The 21,384-nt window shown below is 31.1% G+C and overlaps 1 long non-coding RNA gene across 1 annotated transcript in view; it reads right to left on the bottom strand.

Annotated features, from left to right (window-relative positions):
* LOC143054584 (uncharacterized) overlaps positions 1-20,876 on the bottom strand; it is a 33,043-nt gene extending 12,167 nt beyond the window's left edge. The window contains exon 1 of the long non-coding RNA XR_012971743.1: positions 20,727-20,876. This is a non-coding gene — a long non-coding RNA (uncharacterized LOC143054584). The remainder of the gene's footprint in view (positions 1-20,726) is intronic.
* Positions 20,877-21,384: the final 508 nt, after the last annotated feature.

The raw sequence follows: 21,384 nt of genomic DNA on the forward strand, positions 1-21,384 counted from the left end.
TATTTCTTATATTTTATGATAAACTTGAGTTCAAACTTGTATATCGTAACTTTTGTTTACTAGTATTTGATATTCCTCGGTATATAAGATAATAAGAATGAGATTTCGCGTTTTGGTGAAAAATAAGTAAAGCAATAGTCCATGAAACCTAAGACATCCATCTATTTTTGAAATTTTGAAATTACACAAATATTAATTTTCAACAAATTCATAGGTTAGTTTTTGTCCTTAGGCCTTATGTACACACATTCTAATATGATGTTGAAACATGGTTCCGCTTTCTTCCAAAAAAAATCCCAGTTTTTAATCAAAAGAATATTGATTTTCTAAACAGATTGACGATATACAAAGGTTAACATTATCTCTAATTCATGCTGTTTTACTGATGCTTCCTTTTCAAACGTCACTTCTGTTACTTAAATATGTCTTGAAGTTAATAGCTTAATGTCCGTATGTAACAGCAATTTATACGATCACTAAATAATAAGCCATGCATGCAACTTATTTTACTCACTCAGCAACAGTTGAACATATTATGGGTAGTATCGTCGTCATATGGAGGAGCATTTTATGTTTAGTACAGTGATTTTGTTCTAGTATGGTTCAGGTGGTCATGGTTTGGTTAAGCAATGTTCTAGAACGATTGCCTCACATCTTTTCGAATCAGCAAATACATTGTAAATAACTGGTTTGAATATAAGTTGTAAGTCAATAAACTCATCATATATATACCAGGATAAAAATTGTATATTTACGCCAGACACGCGGTTCGTCTAAAAAAGACTCACCAGTGACGCTCGAATCACAAAATGTTTAGAGTACAATGTTGAAGAGCATTGAGGATCAAAATGTCCTAAAAGTTTTGCCAAATACAGCTAAGATAATCTATTCCAGAGGAAGAAAAGCTTTAGTAGTTCAAAGATTCAAAGTTTTGTTAACAGTTAATTTACAATTATGAACATATCAATGATAACTCAAGTCAACACAGAAGTGCAAACTAAACGACCTTCATTGAAATTACTATTTTTAAGAAATTAACGCATAATAAGTAAAATATGCAGATTAGTTTAGTTTATTTAAGGGTGCAGAAATACGACATGATTTTGATTAAAGGGTAGGGTATGATAAGAGCCATGTTGGCGCCCTCTACAAATCTATTTATATAATTGATATCAATTTCAAGAAGCCTGAAATAACAATGATTGTCAGTGCTTCTGTGAAAGGACGATTGCTTGGCAACGGTTTCCTTCAAATACCAAAATTATTACATATTATTAATTGCGTTTTCAGTTGAAATAAGATTAATTCCAAATAATATTGTTTGTTTTAGAAACCATTTTAAGTTACTAATGAATATTCCCTTTGGTGTAGTTTACTATAAAGATGCTTAGAAACAACATAGAAATTGAAATTATGCCTAACAACGGTTTGAAAATTCGTTAAATTTTTTACCCTCTGGAATGGATTTTTTCTCGTCTGAAAATAGGAATTTAGCAAATGTTTGAAGATTTTGCTTTTGCTGCATCCTAATATACTATGTTTGTCATCAGTACTCTTCTTGATAATTCTGTCTTAATCACAGCAAAACAAATGTTGTTAGTCAACGTCAAAACAAATATTGTTAACCAACGTCAAAACAAATGTTTAAATCAAAGCAATACAAATCGATTAGTCATTTGATTGTATAAATTCAATGTACTGCAATGAAGTTTGTCGGTGTACATGGTGTAAAAACTAGTATTAAGAAATAAAAAGTAATCACTTAATGTGTATTTAACTAAAGCAAATAATTGAATTGTTAGTTATCTTAAATTATGTGCAAACGTAGATATTTTGTTGGAAACATTGTTGGCAGTGGTATATTATGCCGAAATATGGGCTAAAACAGACAGAGTAAACATTTTTTCTCTCGGTCATATCGAGTAGGCAACTGTCAGATTTTCGAATACGCTAGCATTATGCGGTGTCATAACCTTAACTATATGACTATATATGATAACTATACAAATTCGAATACACAATACCCATACACAAAGATAATTACCAAGATAGAAAAAAATCGCTTTTCGATACGCTCACGTTACTACCGGTGAATATAGGGTCAACAAATTAGATAGATTACACACGATGAAAACTTCAAAGTTTGACACGTTTTGCAAGTACTCCTTTGGATATACATTAACCAAAAAAAAACACGATCTGGTATATAACTATTAAAAAAAAATACCATGTAAGTTGCATCGGTTAATAAAGCAATTCAATGACTCATTAGAACTCCCTTTACGACCAAAACACTGCAAATTTTATAATGAAGTTTCGTAAAACAATATATCCTAGAATGGAAAGTATTTGCAGAAATGCATGACTATGCGGTATGGGCTTTGCTCATTGTTGAAGGCCGTACGGTGACCTATAGTTGTTAATGTCTGTATCATTTTGGTATTTTGTAGATAGTTGTCTCATTGGCATTCATACCACATCTTCTTTTTTGTATGTATGGAATTACATTACCAGTTTCATATACGAATTAAAAAAAAAATATAGAACTGACTACTTAAATCTGCTAGTGCATAACTTTAAATGTTAATAAACAAGTGTTCTTATAAAGTGCAACCTATACTAACAATAATTCAAATAGAAAAATGTTCGTTTTTTTCTCTCCCAACAATACTTATTCATCATAACCATAGTTAAAAGGAAATGAAGGCATGCACTCTAACATTTCTTTACAATATAATGCCTTAACTCCAGATTCATTTTTAAAGAATATTTGAACAAAGCTTTAAATATTGTTAGCTTACTCTATATGTATGTTTTCTGACATGAACCGGCTTAAACTACTCTGTTAGCATTTCAGAATACAGTATATATGTATAATGTCATAGTTCTTCATTCCAACAGTCAAGATAATATGAAGTATCTAGTCCTGCCTCGGTCTCCATGAATAGATGAAATAGGTGTGTTTAAACAAAGCCGTATTTGCAAAACTACATGTATGAAATTAACAGTTTCATGTACAAATTCAATAAATGTTTTATAGAACTAACTACTAAAATCTGATAGTTTATTGATTGATTTAACAATGACCTTTATTATAAGTAGATCATAACCTGTACATGTTAAATTATCTGTTTTATAGCCCAGTGGTAAGGGATTTTCTCTAGAACCTCAAATTAGTTAAATAATTCTACTGTTTCTCTGAAATGTAAGATTTAGTGTATGTTTTGGAAAGAACACATTATAGTTATTTTTAAAGAGGTATCTGTATTTGCTTATGCCAAGGTCACAATAAAGCACTGTCAAATGTTACGGCTTACTTATGAGTTTTCGAAAAGACAATAATAACAATTTTTAAATAAAATAAAAACCCATACAACACTTTTAATTCATCAACAACTATGAGTTTCAATAAGTGCTATTTTATGTACATATCTGCATATATATTGGATTTATTTTTCACAAAAGGCTTTAATAGATATAAGAAAATTGACCATTTAGAAAACTTTCAATCCAAGACACAATTTGTAAAATTAACCTAGATCGGATGAAAATTGTATTGAATATAGTCTTTTATTCAAAAGCAGTACAGCTTATACCATTTATATATACAAATATAATAACATCAGTGAATAATTACATACATGTTTTATAATTACAAACATTTTGTATCATCGGCAGAGAATGACAACAAATAAAGACATTAATAAAAAACAAGCATTATATTTTGAATAACGAATCTTAACAGCTTAATGAAGGTATGTTTTAACTAGAGTGTACGTCCTTCAACATGAAGCCCAGGGACCGTATGCATAAAAAAAATCTTAACTGAAGTATTCCTTAAACTTAGATTTCACTAAGAATTTCCTAAGTTAAGTAACATTCGTAAGAAGTATGCACAAACTTACATAAGTCTTCACTTAACTAAGGAATACTTAAATCGGAACCCTTCTCTAGTTACCGTATGTTTTATATTAGTTCATCACATGAACTCATCCGTGTAAAAGTTTGTTATGATTATTTAAATTTATTGATCAATGTATGCTTTATTTTAAAGAGCTAGGGTTAAATTGATATTAGTATTTGAAACAATTCAATAGAACGTAACATAGTATAATGATGAACAATTGGCGCGCTTATAAGGCCTAACACAATGCTTAAAGGTTGATGCTTTGACGGATTTGCATTGTAAGAAAATATTTCGGTAATCCAAAACTTTCCTCTACTTAATCTTTAATTATTTTTTATGGATGTAATATTTTCTGGAGACAACAATATGTTTAAACTCTAACAAAACATGATCAAGGTTTCAGTGGCGTAAGACAAGACTTGGTGTAGCATTGTAAGCATGGGTTAACATTTTTTCAATAAAATGTTTACTAATCGTTCAGCTTCTTATGTGCTGCAATCTCCCTTTCCAGACCCCTTGTTTACATTTGTTTAAGGTTTAAACAAATCTATTTTGATGTGAATTTAACATATGTATCACCCATTCCTTGTACAACAGGTAAGGTCTTAAAACTTTTCGATTTTGTCCCTGTAAATGAAACAAATTGAGGGTATGTCCTACATCTTAAGAATAAAACTAAATTGAAAATTCAAATGACACCCCCCCCCCCCCCAAAAAAAAAACAACAGGAAAACAAAAACACACACACACATGTAGAAAATGTGGTTTTGCATGCTTTCTCTTCATTCTAAATTCGGTTTTTAACTAACGGTTCCAATTGATACCGCGCCTGGTGTATTTTAAAAATTAAAAAAAAACCGTGCACGTACAGAGTAATCAAAAGAAAATAGTATACCATGAAATACATGAAAGTAAAAAATGAGTACTTTTCGGTATGCATAACAACGAGATTGGGAAATAGTATAATTATATAACTACCCACTGTTATCTCTTGATTTGTTGATTATACGTGATTTGAAGAAAATAACGATGATCGTTAATATTTAGCAATAAATAAACGAATAATTAGTATTTTATTACTGATATAGTTATTAATCAATTAAATTGTAGATAACTTATTAAGGTTCTGCTTATCTGTTATCTTAGGCGTTTCCTTAGTATAAGGAGTTTTTTGCATACCACTTAAGTTTTGTGAGAGTGACTTAAAACAACTAAGATTTTACTTAGGAAATACTTAGTTTAAGATTTTTTATGCATATCACTTAAATAAGAAAAGGCGGAGTTTCCTTAACTTGAGTGTTTATTCAAGAAAATCTTAACTTAAGTCTCTTTATGCATACGGGCCCTGGCTTAGACCGAACAGCACGCTATAAGGGCCAAAAAATGACTGGTGTTAAAACAATGAAAACCGGAAAACAAAAGGTTTAATGTATATATATAAAACTAGAAACAAGAAACACTTATGAACCACATCGACACACAACAACCAATGAACATCAGGTTTTTGACTTAGGACATTTAGTACATTATGCATACTGTAAACTGTGAAGGTTATGCTGAGTCATATAATACTTTTTATGTGAGCTAATTTCATTTAAATCTCTAAAATCAAACCAGATTTTGGTAAAATTCTACAGATTCTTCTCCCCCCCAAACAAAAAATATTGTTGCACATCTGTAAATATAGACAATGCAATTTGTCCCGTCTAAAACTGTGCCACTTTTATTTTTTTTGTCCATGGATTTATGAGTTTGAACAGCGGTATACTACTGTTGCCTTTATTTATTATGAAGTTTGGAAAAAAAAATCATATCCTTTAATGGAAAGTTTGTATGCACTATTACTTTTTTTCAAAGCCCAAAACACTGGACTGTGCGTTATATTTATAGAAGTTTATTCAAAGAGTTTAAACTAAAATTAGTTACTACCGTTTTCTTTACTTTGGAGCTATCCATGTGCATGTATACTGGTAACATTTCCAAGTCGTGTCTTTAAATCATAGAAATCGTATCTAGAAACTAGTAGGTAAGCAAAACAAATAAACTATGAGTATTTAGTTTTTTCCCAAATTAGGCATTATTGTGAAGATACTGTATGTATAATGTGTAGCATATAACACGAGAAACGATACACAAAATGTTATACGACCTATAGATCAAACTGTATTTGACTGATTTATTTTGGTATTTTTTTATTTTTTATTTTGTCATATAGCAAATAGACTGTTTTGGTTCCAATACATTCTCGGCTTTCAAATAATCGGATTTGAGCGTTCGCTTCTGGCGCATAGAAATTATTTAACTTGGCGTCTCAATTTTAGAATGAAAAATCTATCAATGAATAAAACATTTTGTATAAAAATATTATTTTAATTTTGTAATCCAAATATGCATACAATTTAACTTTGAAATCTTTCTTTTCACACAAAACTCAATTATTATATTAAAGTGTTATATCTAAAATGTTCGTAGCAATGAGCAGATGCGTGCTAGAAAACTTAGATCAGGAAAACAGGTATATATTTTGAAATAATATTATAAAAAAAGACTATGTGGTACAACACAAAAAAATAAAAAAATAAAAGAGCTTTTGCTTTAAGTATGTACATCAATTTTTCCATTTTTTTTTAACTTATGTTAAACGAAAAGATAAGCGTTTTTCTTATTTAAGGATCTAGGTAGCATGCTTCTAATAAAAATCAATCGACTTTTCTTTTGTTCTCGTGTCATCATCTTTCCCACTGGAGATATATAATTAAAGGTTTCTAACCTTGAATAAAAAATGGAAGCAATTGTTTATCATGAATTGTGTATATATCAGATATTTATTAGTATATATGTTACAGCACAACTTTGAATTTAGCATGTTTAGTCGGATCAAGAATACTCTTTTAAGTACAAATTTGAATTCTGATATGTACATTGTAATATTATAAACTAGTATTCAGATTAATTTCAATTAAAAGCAAGTATAAACGAAAAATCAAGTATCTGGAAGTAGAAACTGATTTAAAAAGAGTGATGCAGGTATGTTTATGGATTGACATCTTGTTCAGGTTAGGTTCAATCTGTTAATTAAGGTCCAGACAACAGTCGCTTAATATCAAGTAAAAATCAGTTCAATAAGGAAATGTCGGGTAAAAATCACTACAGTCTAGATCCAATACTATTGACTTAAGATGTTTATTGGTTAGTCATATTTGCTTAGGTTCTTGTTATGTAAAACGTTTTTACAGTAGATTCGTAATGTTTTCGTGTTAACTACACACAACTGAGGGTTAGTCATATAGTATGGATATATGTTTATCTAAACTCCTATAGATTTATAAAGATATGATTGGTTAAAGGAATACACGTGGTAACTATGTATATTTGATATAGGGTGTCCTAAATTATAAGGTAAGTTACCATACATGGTTAGGTACCACATAGGGTTAGTTACGAGTTACTTCCCTTTCAAAACAAAAAAGAGCCAAAACCATTTATATAAAAAACACGGTGTTAAGGAAAAATCTGAAAGGATTTCACAGATGAAGAAATTGATGAGGAAAGGTTAATTAGTTCATAGAATATAATTAAAGCTAACAAGTTGTTATTGTTGGCATAATGAAGTTACTTCAATTTCAAAACAAAAACAAAAAAGAAATCTGAAAAGATTCAAAAGACAAAGAAATTGATACATGGAATGCACGATTGAAATAAATTCAAAAACAAATGTAAAGCTAAAATGTTGTTATTGTTTGCATTTTTTTATAGACATATGGAAGTAGGATCTCAATACTAAGTAGTGAAGACTTGATCACATTGGTAAGCTACTAGTCAAAAATCTACATGTGAAAATAGTCGGTAAGATAAATTCGTTACACGGTGTGCTAGTGACCTTATACGATATATATGGGGTCAGCTTCGCTCTCACCCCATATGGAATTTACTGACCCCATATATATATTGTATTCGGTCACTAAGACACTGTGTGTGTAACTAATATTAATGTTAAATACTGATGACTTTCATTTTTTTTATAAAATTAATTATGGTCTCATTTATGCGATAAATCTAATTTAATTCATGTACTTTATCATAAGTGACAACTGTAACAATAGTTTCAGATTGACCCAGACTATATACACGTAGTCCAAAGTAACATATAACCTATCAGTTTGATATATCAGAGTTTTTTTTAATAGGAATGGTATATTTAGTATTATCATAATCACTTCATTTTTTTTTTGTCTTTTATTCTTGATAACTGGAACAAATTTCTTAAAATGGTCTTTTTCCTTTTGGATAAAATATATTTCAAAAAGGAAGTTTTTGCCTTCACTGTTTACCAGATTAAATGTAATCATCGATGTCCTCTTGCTCATCATGCTGCTCTTCACTCAATGCTTTTGGCAGAATGGAAACCTTTGTCTTCAAGTTGCTGCATAATTGCTGCATATCCGAATCAAGGAATAATTTCAAACCAAATGTTGAAGTTAGGTGTTCACTAATTTCCACGAGAGGCAATCGAAGGTGGTTTTGAAATCGAAAATCTTTCCTTGTTTCTTCAAGGATTTCTGTTTTTCCATGCGCTATGCTTATGAAATGACGACATTTTAAAACAGATTTAAAAAATTGCGCGATATCCTTAAGTTGTTTTAGTACTTTGTCATAGTTCTCGTCAACTCTTGTTTTTTCCTTAACGGAAGTGTCGTAAGCTGTTTGACGATTTTCAAGTTGATTTTGAAGCTCATTCATTTCCTTCTGGTGCTCATTTAATTCATATTGACTTCTATCCCAATAATATTTTGCCCAATCACGTTTTTTTCCTGTCTCATGAATAGCAACGACACTTCCTGTAGCAACAGCTGATTGACATCCTACTGCAACAACAGCTCCTATACCTCCAGTTGCCATTGTAAAGAGAGCTCCAACTGTTGCACATGCAGTATTAGCAAGCACACTACCAACTTTCGTATTTTCACTTTTCCTCAACTGAGCTGTATAGTTATCTAGTTCTGCTTGATATTTTCTATGTGCTTCATCAACTTTAGCTTCTTTTTCTTTAAACTCTTTTTGTTTTCTTTCCATTTGACAGCGTTTTTCCACTAAGTCTTTATCTTTCTTTTTGATATCATCTTCCAGTTGTTTGCGCCTTGTTAAATGCTCACAAACAACTCCTTCTATTTGTTTCTTGCCTGTAATTACGTGTTGCTCTGCATTACTCAAGTTTCCAGGACTAACTTGGAGATTTTTTGAAGTTGTTCTGGGCTACCTGTAGAATTGAGAGTTTCAATAAAATCTAACAAAACTGGAGGCCTTTCTAATTGATTCCAAATAGAGATATGGATCACTTTGCTGTCCAATAGTGCACGCCATTGAAAGTGATATGTGGTGACGTAAATCTGTTTCCTTCAGAAGATATCTTTGCAAACCAGATCATAGAAAGCTGTAAGAAATCTGATTCTTGAAATATGATTCATTTCACAGCAATAATATTCAATAAAGTATCTTTTTGAAGTAGACAGAAACAAGAGTCTAAGCATTATGCTTATTTCTATCGTATAGAGGAAAATAATTCAATATTTCATGAGAATTCGTTTAATATTTGGTACTTAATAATTTTAAACTTCGAAAATTATTCAATCTATTCAACTTTTTTTTATTTGTGCGGTACTCGTGAGTCTTCTGTAGACAAAACGTGCGTTCATCGTACAAAACGTTAATCCTGGTATCTATAAACAAACTCATCAAAAACTACGTGAAATTTTGTTTTTGCGCCAGACGCGCATTGTGTCTACAAAAGACTCATTAATGACGCTCTAATCAAAACAGTTAAAAAGGTCAAGAACTACTAAATTAAAGAGCATAGGACCAATATTCCTAAATATTTTGCCAAATACATCTAAGGTAATTTATTCTAGCTGCAGAAAAGCCTAATTATTAATTTAAGTCTGAAGAGTGTTTTACCACAAGAAACGATTCACAAAAAATATTTAGTTTTTCCTATTTAACATTTCAAGGTCTGACATATACTTTTCTGCCCAATAAATATTTAGATTCATTTAAAAATTCTACAAAAATACAAAGCTTTTCGATCTTTTGAGTCTGCATTACTCTTCAACTAGATATATTAAACGTTTTAAGTTTCAATGTAACGAATAAAAAATATTCTTGCATCTATAGTGCGTCTTTTGATTCTTAGTCATATTTTTTTTTATTATATGTATCAAATTTGTACTTCAAATTTTAGGGATAACAGTAAACTAAAATAATCAGGCTTGCATTATGGTGAAAGAGGTCTTGTTGCTTTACTAGCTAAAAAGTATAATCACAAAAATACTGACCTCAAACTTCATAACTGAAAGTCCCTGATTAAATGGCAAAATCAAAAAAACATCAAACAAATGGACAACAAATGTCATATTCCTGACTTGGTACATGCATTTTCAAATTTAGAAAATTATTGATTGAACCTAATTTAGGTAAAAGGACTCAAAAATGATGACGGATGACTACAAGTTTCGTGTGTTTTAAGAAGTGATAATAATTCAAAAATTCAGAAAAGGAAAAGGTGGCATAGCTGGGACAAAAGTTTAGGGCTGACAATGCGAATCTTTATATGACACTTGATCACACCCGTGATATCGCGGGACCGTGACTGAATTAAAGTATATAACTATGTGTAAGCCTTATTTTAGTATTGGTAACGTCATCGGATAAAGTCATGTCGATTATAAGATGCACATTTTTCTCTGCTTTTATAATCTTTCTGTTTGAATCGTCGATTTCGGTATCTGATTTGACCTGGAACTTGTTAATTATTGGCAATATTAATTATGTGGAAAACAAAATGGTCTGGAGTGGTGTAATTTTTAATCAACACATTTGTCCTATATTAGCTATATACAAAGTTGAATTCTTTGATCTGTTGTTTTTATCCCATGACGGCTGACAAATTGGACCTCGTTATACTAGTATTATAGATGTATAATGCAAGGATAAAAATACACCTTTTTCAAATCTAAGAATATATCTTTTGGTTAATGCAATTGTATAGGGTTTGCCATATGTCGAACTTATGATTGATTGATTGATTGGTGAGTGTCGTCCGCAGCCTTCTATACCTATTCATTAGTGGAGAAAACAGGAGGTCAGGTGAAAACCACTGTGAATCGGTAGGTTTGCTAACAATCTTATTAATTAAGATTGGAGTCCAGTACATATGTTACAGGCTTGTTAGGAGCAAACTTCTTGAGTGTTTACAGCGTAATAATACAGTAGTATTACTACTATGACAACTTCGCCATTGCTTTGAGATTTTCCATTCGATTACTCTTGAAAATACTTTTTCACAACAAATCCCTATAAAATATATGATGCGAAAGTGAGAAACGAAATGGGGAAGATGTCAATGAGACAACAAACCGACCAAAGAGCAGACAACAGCCGACGGCCACAAATGGGTCATCAACGCAGCAAGAAAATCCCGCATCCAGAGGTGGTCCTCAACTAGTCACTAAATAAAATGTGTACTAGTTCAGTGAAAATGGACGTTACACTCAACTTCAAAACATTTAAATGAGCTCAATATAATAACATACAAGACTTACATAGGACAGAGGCCTCTGACTTCGGACAGACGGGGTAAAACATCTGTTTTGTGAGATCCCAACCGTCTCCTTATACCTATAGCCAAGGTAGAATAAAGAAACACATAGCAAAACGCAAAGTAAAACTTAGTGTAAAAGAATTCAAAGTTCGGTGTCATAATATCAAATAGAGCAAAGTAAGCAAAATGACAATGATTCATGAATAAACAAAGGACTACTAGCAGTTAATGACATGCCTGCACCAGACCTCAATTAAAATGATTGAACAATTATATTTTCATCATATGTGATCAAGTAAAATCAACCCTGTGAGTGTTTAAGTATCATACTATCATACAATATATGAGATGAACATAAATTGTAATATTCCAACACCTGGTGATGAGCATAAATTGTAATATTCCAACACCTGGTTCAAGAATTAAATATTTCCAATGCAACAATTCTATGAGTGAATTGATATTAATACCTAATGAATCTACAATAGCATGGTACCTTTACCTTTTCGAATAAGTCTGTTTAAAGCTTTGGTTAGCGCTTGAGGTGAATGCAGACATGTTCGTCCTTTTTACAAACCTGCTCGTGCATTTTCATTGTTATTCAACGCAAAATAATTATCTAAGATACCTGGGACGATCTCATTTCACAAAGGATTTCTTTTGTCTACTTATTGTACCTTGAACTTATTTACCCGGTGTAGGTCTTTAAGTTTAGGTTCAATTTACTTAAATTTAATCAGGCATGACTAATTAGATACGCCCTCTTAAAATCCGGGGTTCCGAAATAGGATCGGGAAAAAACACCAAGCAAAATACCATAATTTACAATTTAAGAAATTTTTTGATCCAAAGTGCTTTTGTTTGCTTAAACATCTGTGATCAATAATCAAACGGTATTTTGTGGAAATAATAACCTGTCCCGAACAGGGAGATGTTGGCTGCAATAGGAATTTATTTATAAAAAAAAAGTCCATATCTCATTTACGTATAGTGGCCGTTATTGATTTAAAATTCATGACATTTGGTTTATGGCAGTTGTGTATCGTGGAGAAAAAGAGAGAAAGAGGGTGAATAGCTTAACTTCGAATTTCGATCATCGTGGTTCTAATCTATTCTATTACGGCAAACGTTTTACCTCTAGCGAACGCTCTGCCTTATTCTAAAAAGTGCCACTCTAAAATTGTAAGCATTTGCTTTAGATTGATCCACTTTGCATCTAGTCGTGAATATGCATGACATATTTGCCACTGGACACGAAGGAACAATACATTATTCAGCTTCATTTAGTGATGTGTAATCATTTGTCCTCAGTTGATATTTGTTTTCCATTTTTTATATATTTCATTTTTATTTACATTTAAATTTTTAAGCGTAAACCTTAGCATTTCTTCAATAATTTTTCTCTTGGCATTACATCTTTTTTTTTAACATTAAAAACATTGTCGTAGTACACATCAGGGGTAACATTGTATCCTTTCAAGTAAAACTCATAGCGGAGGGGATACGAAATGAAAAACAATCTTCATTGAGTGGCAATAATTCATATATTGAAGCGTACAATGACGGCTGTCTCGTCTAGGTGACAACATTTGCTGTTTCAACATGTTCAAGTTTATTTATATCTCAGAATGGTATAATAGTTGTAATAACAGCAAAAAAATTGATAAAAAAATGTTGACAACAATTTATAAAAAGATTCAACTTATTGTGGGCATTTAATTTTTTGATGGTGTTTTGCTGATCGGTTTTGTTATATTTTTCATCCACTAGTGTCCTAGTAAAAGTTACAAAAATGTTGTTAAAATCAGCCATGCGACTTATTTAAAAAGATTTATCTGACCTTTCTTGTTGTTTACACATTTAAATCATTCAACTCGTGCGTAAATCGTTTTTCTCTAATGTTCTTTTAAGTTATAGATAGCGTATATAGATATATATTCCTTTTATATTTCGATCGGACAAAGCTTCGTATTTATATATCCGATAAGCCAAACGAACGCACCAATTTAGCAAGTTTATACTGAGGGACGGGAGAGGTCCAGAGATGTCAATATTTCTATACCAAATTGAATCATTCGGTTTTGAATTAAAGGAGATAACGGTATACATTAATGCGACAGCAGACCTAAGACACAGATAAATCCCAATATTTAGAGTCATCGTTCATTTTTTATATAAATTAATAAGGCGTTAGTTTTCTCGTTTGAATTGTTTTATATTGTCATTTCGGAGCCTTTTATAGCTAACTATGCGGTATGGGCTTTGCTCATTGCTGAAGGCCGTACGGTGACCTATAGTTGTTAATTTCTGTGGAAGTTTGGTCTCTTGTAGAGAGTTGTCTCATCGGCAATTATACCACATCTTCTTTAGCGGTAGTACAGAATATCATACCAAAAACTAGAGTACTATACACAATACAGTTTCACAGAATTCTCACGGTTACTAAAGCGAGCTAAAAGCATCTAACCTAAATTGGATGCGTGAAATGATAATGTAAACTACACGTAAACATCGATGATCTACTTTAGGGTAGATTTTATGGATCAACGCTCTCGGCAAATTAAAAAGTCTTGCATCTATTATTTGAGTGGTCCGAATGTGGCCAGCTGTTGCAAGTCTTTTCTGTCCTTATTAAATATACCCTTATCAATTTTTCTGCATTTTGACATTACTAAAATTGAACAGATCATGAAAACTATCCATTGCGTCAGTAAAAGAAAAATATGATGGAATTCATCTGGTATATTTATACATTATAATATATCATTAAGGGTATACGATACAGTTACAGGAAAGGTAATGACGTTGCTAACGTAAAATGTTATTTTCATGACGTCAAACTGTGACATATCGGGAAAAAGATCCATTTTTCGACTGATTTTTATCATTCAAACTGATTTAAGTTGAAAACGTGTTCATGGACCCCTTCATTTTTAAAATGACATTCGGTTTAATTGCGTATGAAGAATATTTGTACCAAATTTCATGAAAAAGTCAATAATACAAATTTTTAAAATTTGATAAATATACAGCAAAAGATGACATTGTTTGGTAAATTCATGAACATTTGATTAATTCTAAACAAAAGATTTCATACATTTATAGGATACTTATATAAAACAAAAATTACAATAATTTAACAAAAAACCTTCTGTTTATCTTTTAAAACAAAAAAGTTATGCATTTCTGTCGGAAAGAAAGATACTTCCACAAATCCGAAATTTGAGCAAGAATCTGAAATTTCGAATTCATTTTCCTCAAAAAGTAGCACATGAAGGGTATATTTTTATATTTGATTTAATCAGGTAAAAATAGTATATTAATTTGCAAACTGTATCGTATGCTTTTAATCTAACTTTAGAAGTTTCTTTTCCTCGCCGTAGAGAAAAAGGCTGTATAAATACATTGAAAAAAGAAGATGTGGTATATTTGCCAATGAGACAACCATCCACAAGAGACCAAAATGATACAAAAATTAACAACTATAGGTCACCGTACGGCCTTCAACAATGAGCAAAGGCAATACCGCATAGTCAGCTATAAACGACCCCGAAATGACAATGTATAACAATTCAAAAGAGAAAAACAAATGGCCTTATTTATATAAAAAAAATGAACGAAAAACAATTGTGTAACACATAAAGAAACGGCAACCACTGAGTTATAGGCTCCTGACTTGGGACAGGCACATACATACATAATGTGGCCGGTTTGAATAAGAAAGCGGGATACCAACCCTATCCTAACCTTGGACAGTGTTGTTACCGTACAAAATAAGAACAAACTATCAAAATCAGCTGAAAAGGCTTAGATCATCAGATGGATCAAATGGAAATATATATAACAAAAACACAGAGCAAACATGGCTTTGCACTTGTACATCCAAACACGAAAAAAAAACAACACTCAGAACAGACCAGACCTGAGAGTACTCAACGTTACTGGCAGCTAGTTCAAAGCCAGTATCAACTAATACAAAACAGCATTTTAGACTACCTAATCACTAAGTACACATCCAACATCCAATTGATTTTGGGTAAAGACGTAATAAACAAAAGTTTCTACTCAAGTCTAATTCAAGATTACGACTGAATAGAGTATATATAATGTTGCAATTGTAACTGCAGTTTGATGTTTCGCGGAATGAGAGGTGGAATGAGTTAAGACTCTCACATTTTACTAGCAAGTTTTAGGATTGATTTTCTTTAAACTAAAAACCAGTTGTATCTAATTTTCATAACCTCACCAGACATAGTAACAAATTATATGTTTAACGGACTTGCTTATACATACGGATCTTGCACGTTCAATTTTATTCTAATACTGAGTTTCATAAGCCGTGTTTTTAATTTCGATTAATTACTCCACTGCATTAAAAACAACTCATTTTATCAATAGTGTGTGTTACAAAATTTAGTCCTGGTATCTGATATATGATGAGTTTATTGAATAAAGTTTGATTGCAAAAGATATGTTAATCAGTTATATAATTTTGTTTTTAAATTACAATAAAAGATATATTGAAATGTCATGGTCGCATGTACTTAATAACCATTGAAATAGCACTATTTATATGTTTATATGGTTGATCTTTAAACATGCACAGTATATTTCTTTGTGATTAAATCGGACAAATACAAAGTTATCAACGTCAATGCACATTGTACTATAGGAATCAACAAATCAATTCAAATATAAGCAAACAATTGGCAGCTGTTAGTTTTTTGTTAACAATACTGTTTTGTCGAGCTGACATTGATCTCTTAAATAATTTGAACTTTTGAAAAGATGGTTAAAACATTTCTGTAATTCAAGCATCGAAATGTTTGTTAATTAGCCAAACACAGGTTAAACTGTTCTGTCTCTTTTGATAGCTAGATCCACAATTGATAAAAATCTAAACAAAAGTCAAATGTTTAAAAATTGAAGAGTACTGTGAATTTTCCTGTTTGTTTACTGAATTGAATTAGAACAGTTTAATGACAACTGTCTATTGCGTCAGTAAACAAGATATGATGAAACGCATATGGTATATTGATTCAATTTATCCAACCATTGCTATAACGATGTTAGTTACAATTCGAAACCTTAGTGAAACCAAATAGCAGTTACATTAATATTTTGGTCTTAAACACAGTTATACTATTCGTTTGATTATTTAAATTATGTTGGTCGCTTTTATGATGAAACACTCACGAGTTGGTTAACCGTTATGGAATATCCGTTTCACAGATGATGTTGGATATGTTCCTTATGTCGTAACTTTGATCTCGTTACCTTTCCACGAATGTGACCTAAGGAATAAGACTTATTACCGGGTTTGTACTAACATGAGCAATACGAAGGGTGCCACATGTGTGTGAAGCAGGATCTGCTAATTCTTCCGGAGCACCTGCGATCAACACAAGTGTGGGAGGGGGAGGCGCAATAATTAGTCCTTAGTTGTGTCTTGTCTGCTTTTAAGCCATTGTGTTTTCAGTTTATTTTCAATCCTTGAGTTTGACTATCCCTCTGGTTTCTTTCGCCCTCTTTTGAATGAATGAAATGGAATGAGGGTAGTATGTTAATGAAGAACAAAACGTGTTAGTTCCGACCGTACGCGTATGGTCGGACCGTATGAGTATATACTTCTTTGATTACTTACGAGCCAGACCATATGAGTATTTAGACCATATAGGTACTATTTTTATTTTAAATGCATTACACACGTTTCAATGTTATAAAAAACTTTGTCTAAAAACACACCTGGTTACCTGAATTTTGATAAATGTCTATATGAACATTAAATATTGATGCCACAATTAGTTTTCATCGCTAACTGTATTTTTAGACGGTACCATAGCTTTTTGATTACATATTTGATTTAATCAGGTAAAAATTGGTATATTTGCAACTTTTTTTTATCAAAATTTCATTATGGGATCAAAACTGTATCGTATGCTCTTAATCTAACGTTAGAAGTTTCTATTCCTCACCGTAGAGAAAATGATATCAGCTGTATAAATACATTTTTCATGTACACAGTTGTACTAGTCGTTGGACTATCAACTAATCATAGTAGATTTGCATATTGAAAATAGGCTCAATATGTGATGGGGTTTAGAAAAAAAACCGTCCGTATAACTGTTCGTTTCAGAATAATGTAATGCAAAATGATGGATAATATTAACACTGTACCGCCCGAAACCTTTGTTACCACGCCACGTAATGCATTCCCAGGATTGATCTAGTTGGACATAATTATTTCAAAGTATTATACCCTTAATTGTGTATCATTTAAATTCGATTAATTACTCCACTGCATCAAAAACAACTTATTTTTTATCAATATTGTGTGTGTTGAATAAAGTTTGATTGCAAAAGATATGTTTATCGGTGACATGGTTTTGTTTTTAAATTACAATAAAAGATATATTAGAATGTCATGGTCGCATGTACTTAATAATCATTGAAATAGCACTATTTATATGTTTATATGATTGGTCTTTAAAAATGCGCAGTATATTTCTTTGTGATTAAATCGGACAAATACAAAGTTATCAACGTCAATCCACATTGAACTATTGGAGTCAACAAATCAAATGTAAGCAAAAAATTGGCAATTGTTAGTTTTTTTTAACAATACAGTTTTGTCGAACTGACATTGATCTCTTAAATGATTTGAATTTTTGAAAAGATGTTTACCAAACATTTTTTCAATTGAGGAATTGATCATTCTGATAGATCGCCAAACACAGGTACAACTGTGATGTCGTCTTTTGATAGCTAGATCCACCATGAAAATCTAAATTAAATGCCAACTGTTTAAAAATTTGAGGAATAATGCGTATTTTCCTGTTTGTTTACTGCACTTGAATGACAATGCTGAAACGCATATGGTATATTTCTTCAATTTATCCAAGCATTGCTATAACGATGTAAGATCAATTTGAAACCTTAGTGAAACCAAATAGCAGCTGCATTAATATTTTTGTCGCATGTACAGTTGTTCCAGTCGTTGGCCTTTTTAAATTAAGATACTAATGACAATTGTTGTCGCGTCAATTTTTGAACCATCATGATTTGGTTGATCGTTATTGATTATCCGTTTCATAGATGATAACGGATATGTTCCTTATATCGTTACTACAATCTTTTTCATTCGGGCATGGTGTTGTCAGTTTATTTTGAATTTTTGTTTTTGACTGTCGCTCTGGTATCTTTCTTCCATCTTGAAATGAAATGAGATAATTATGTAAATGAAGAACAAGGCGTAAGAATAAAACTTGGAGACACAAAAAAAAAATAACAAACAAACAAACAAGTAATTTCACACGACCCCAATGATAGCACATTTTTTCGATATATAACACACACATTCATATACACTTTTTCACTGAAAAAATCTTTAAAAACACCTTCACAACAAAGTATCCGTATTTGTATGATGTAAAGAGGCGATAGGATCTATAATATATACAAAAAAAGGAAAACAGATTCAGCAAAAATCAAAATGAACCACTAATTTATTCACCGTAAAATCGTTTAGACGTTAATCGATGTACGCTTACCAGGGTTAATTGTTACCGTAACTTTAAGATAAAATATGAACACTTAAGCATATAACATAACAAACAATGATCATTATATACATGCATGGCGAGCGATTGGAAGTGTTTTACCTATATTATTACATAAGTGTGTCGATAAAAGTTGATAATGATGCTTAATATTCAAATGACTTGTTTTTTTTATAAAACCAGTATGCAATAGATTGTTGATTATCAAATATAGTTTGCCACTTGACATTCAAGGAACACCAATAAATATATCATTACCATAGGTATATACCATCACGTTTTTTCAATCACTATAGGAATTAGAAAAATATAAGGAGTTAAACAGTAACATACATTTTGGTCGTATTGTTTTTGATCATACTGCATTTGCCAAGAAAATATTTCTATCAATAGATTGATAGTATGCTCTTTATAGATTTATAAAATATTATAAGTTGAATATCATAATTCATAAGTAAATTAAGGCCCGCTATTATTCAACGAACAAGTGAACAAGTAAAACAAGTGCCATGTTATTGTCATTGTACAGCCATTTTCTGTAAGAAGTAAAAATATCTAAACGTTATTTTTCTATTGTACCATTAAAGCATTAAACAGTTTAATTCACGACCTATCACAGGTAAACATAAGAACAGTTTGACTTTACAACAAGACCAAAAATAGAAATTTCGATTTCCGGAAACTATTTTTTGATTTGTTAAGAACATTTTATGTCAATGAATTAGTATGTTAAAGACAGACAGTTGGATCATTGCTAAACATAATATCATTAAACATTTATCTATATATTTCAATGTTAATCGAATTGTTGAACATTATACAACCACTATTTTGGGAATATGAATTATACTAGTAAGGGTTAATAATTCACCAACTTCCGGATAAATGCTATTTTAAACTTCAAATAAAACCGTTATAATCATGTTAAACCAAGTGTGTAGTTTGCATTAACAAAAATATGATAATAAGAAATATGACAGTAACTTTTAGGAATTTTGGTCTTCAATGCTTTTCAACTTCGTACTTTATTTGGCATTTTTTTTTTTATTAATTCGAGCGTCACTGATGAGTCTTTTGTAGACGAAACGCGCGTCTGGTGTAAATACAAAGTTTAGTCCTGGTATCTATGATGGGTTATTTACAACCACTGGGTCGATGCCACTGCTAGTGTAGATTTATTTCCCCGAGGGTATCACCAGCCCAGTAGTCAGCACTCTTGTGCTGACATGAATTATCATTGATATGGTTATATTTATAAATAAACAAAATTTTGAATTTTTGAAATACTAAGGCTTTTCTACCTCAGACATAGATTATATAGCTGTATTGGCAACATTTTTAGGAATTTTGGTCTTCAATGCTCTTCAACTTCGTACTTTATTTGGCCATTTTAATTTTTTTTTATTCGAGCGTCACTGATGAGTCTTTTGTAGTCGAAACGCGCGTCTGGCGTATATACAAAATTTAGTCCTGGTATCTATGATGAGTTTATTTAGTTTCCTTTCGTTTGATGTGTTAGAGCTTTTGATTTTCCATTTGATAAAGGACCTTCCATTTTGAGTTTTCCTTGAAGTTCGGTATTTTTTATTAATTACAAATGTACCATTTACTCAATTTTTGATAGAATTTATTTATGCTAATTTATGATTTATAAACATTTTCTTACCGTCATTTTCTGAAGTCATCTTTAAATTGTTAGTCGTCTTACTCTATAACATCAAGGTGCATTACTCAGAGTGTGTGTATTGCTACCCTTAGATACAATGTTAACTTTTATCACGTGATAGTAAAACGGTTATACAACAAAGTAGCTAAATTGGTATGATTGGAAATCGCAATTATTCACATACACTTAAAAAAATTGTGCAAGGTAGATGAAAATCAAGCATTGGTACACAATATTATCTTTAGACATTTTTGATAAAAATTTGAAGCACAACACATCTGTTTGTGTCATTTGATATGGGATATATGTGCATTACATGTATAAATAATCAAAATTCAATGAACTGCCTTATTCAGCAATTCAATTTTTAATGGTTTCAAATGTCAAAATGTTGTTGCTACCAGTTTAATACGCAAGAAAAAAAAATCATTATTATTGATATTTTAAAACATACTATTTTCTAATTAGATAAGAATGTGGTATTCTGTAACTTGACAATAGTTTAGAAAATTTGCATTTGAATGGCATTAACAATTGCATTATGATTGTCAGACGTAAAATCGCTTTGTACACTGTAATTAATACACAAAGTGTTATGGAAAAATATCAGTTTTGCAGGTAAACAAGTATTGCTATTTTCTCATGTTAGTATGATCTT

The sequence above is a fragment of the Mytilus galloprovincialis genome, chromosome 12 (genome assembly GCF_965363235.1).
Source record: "Mytilus galloprovincialis chromosome 12, xbMytGall1.hap1.1, whole genome shotgun sequence".
Taxonomy (NCBI): Eukaryota; Metazoa; Mollusca; class Bivalvia; order Mytilida; family Mytilidae; genus Mytilus; species Mytilus galloprovincialis.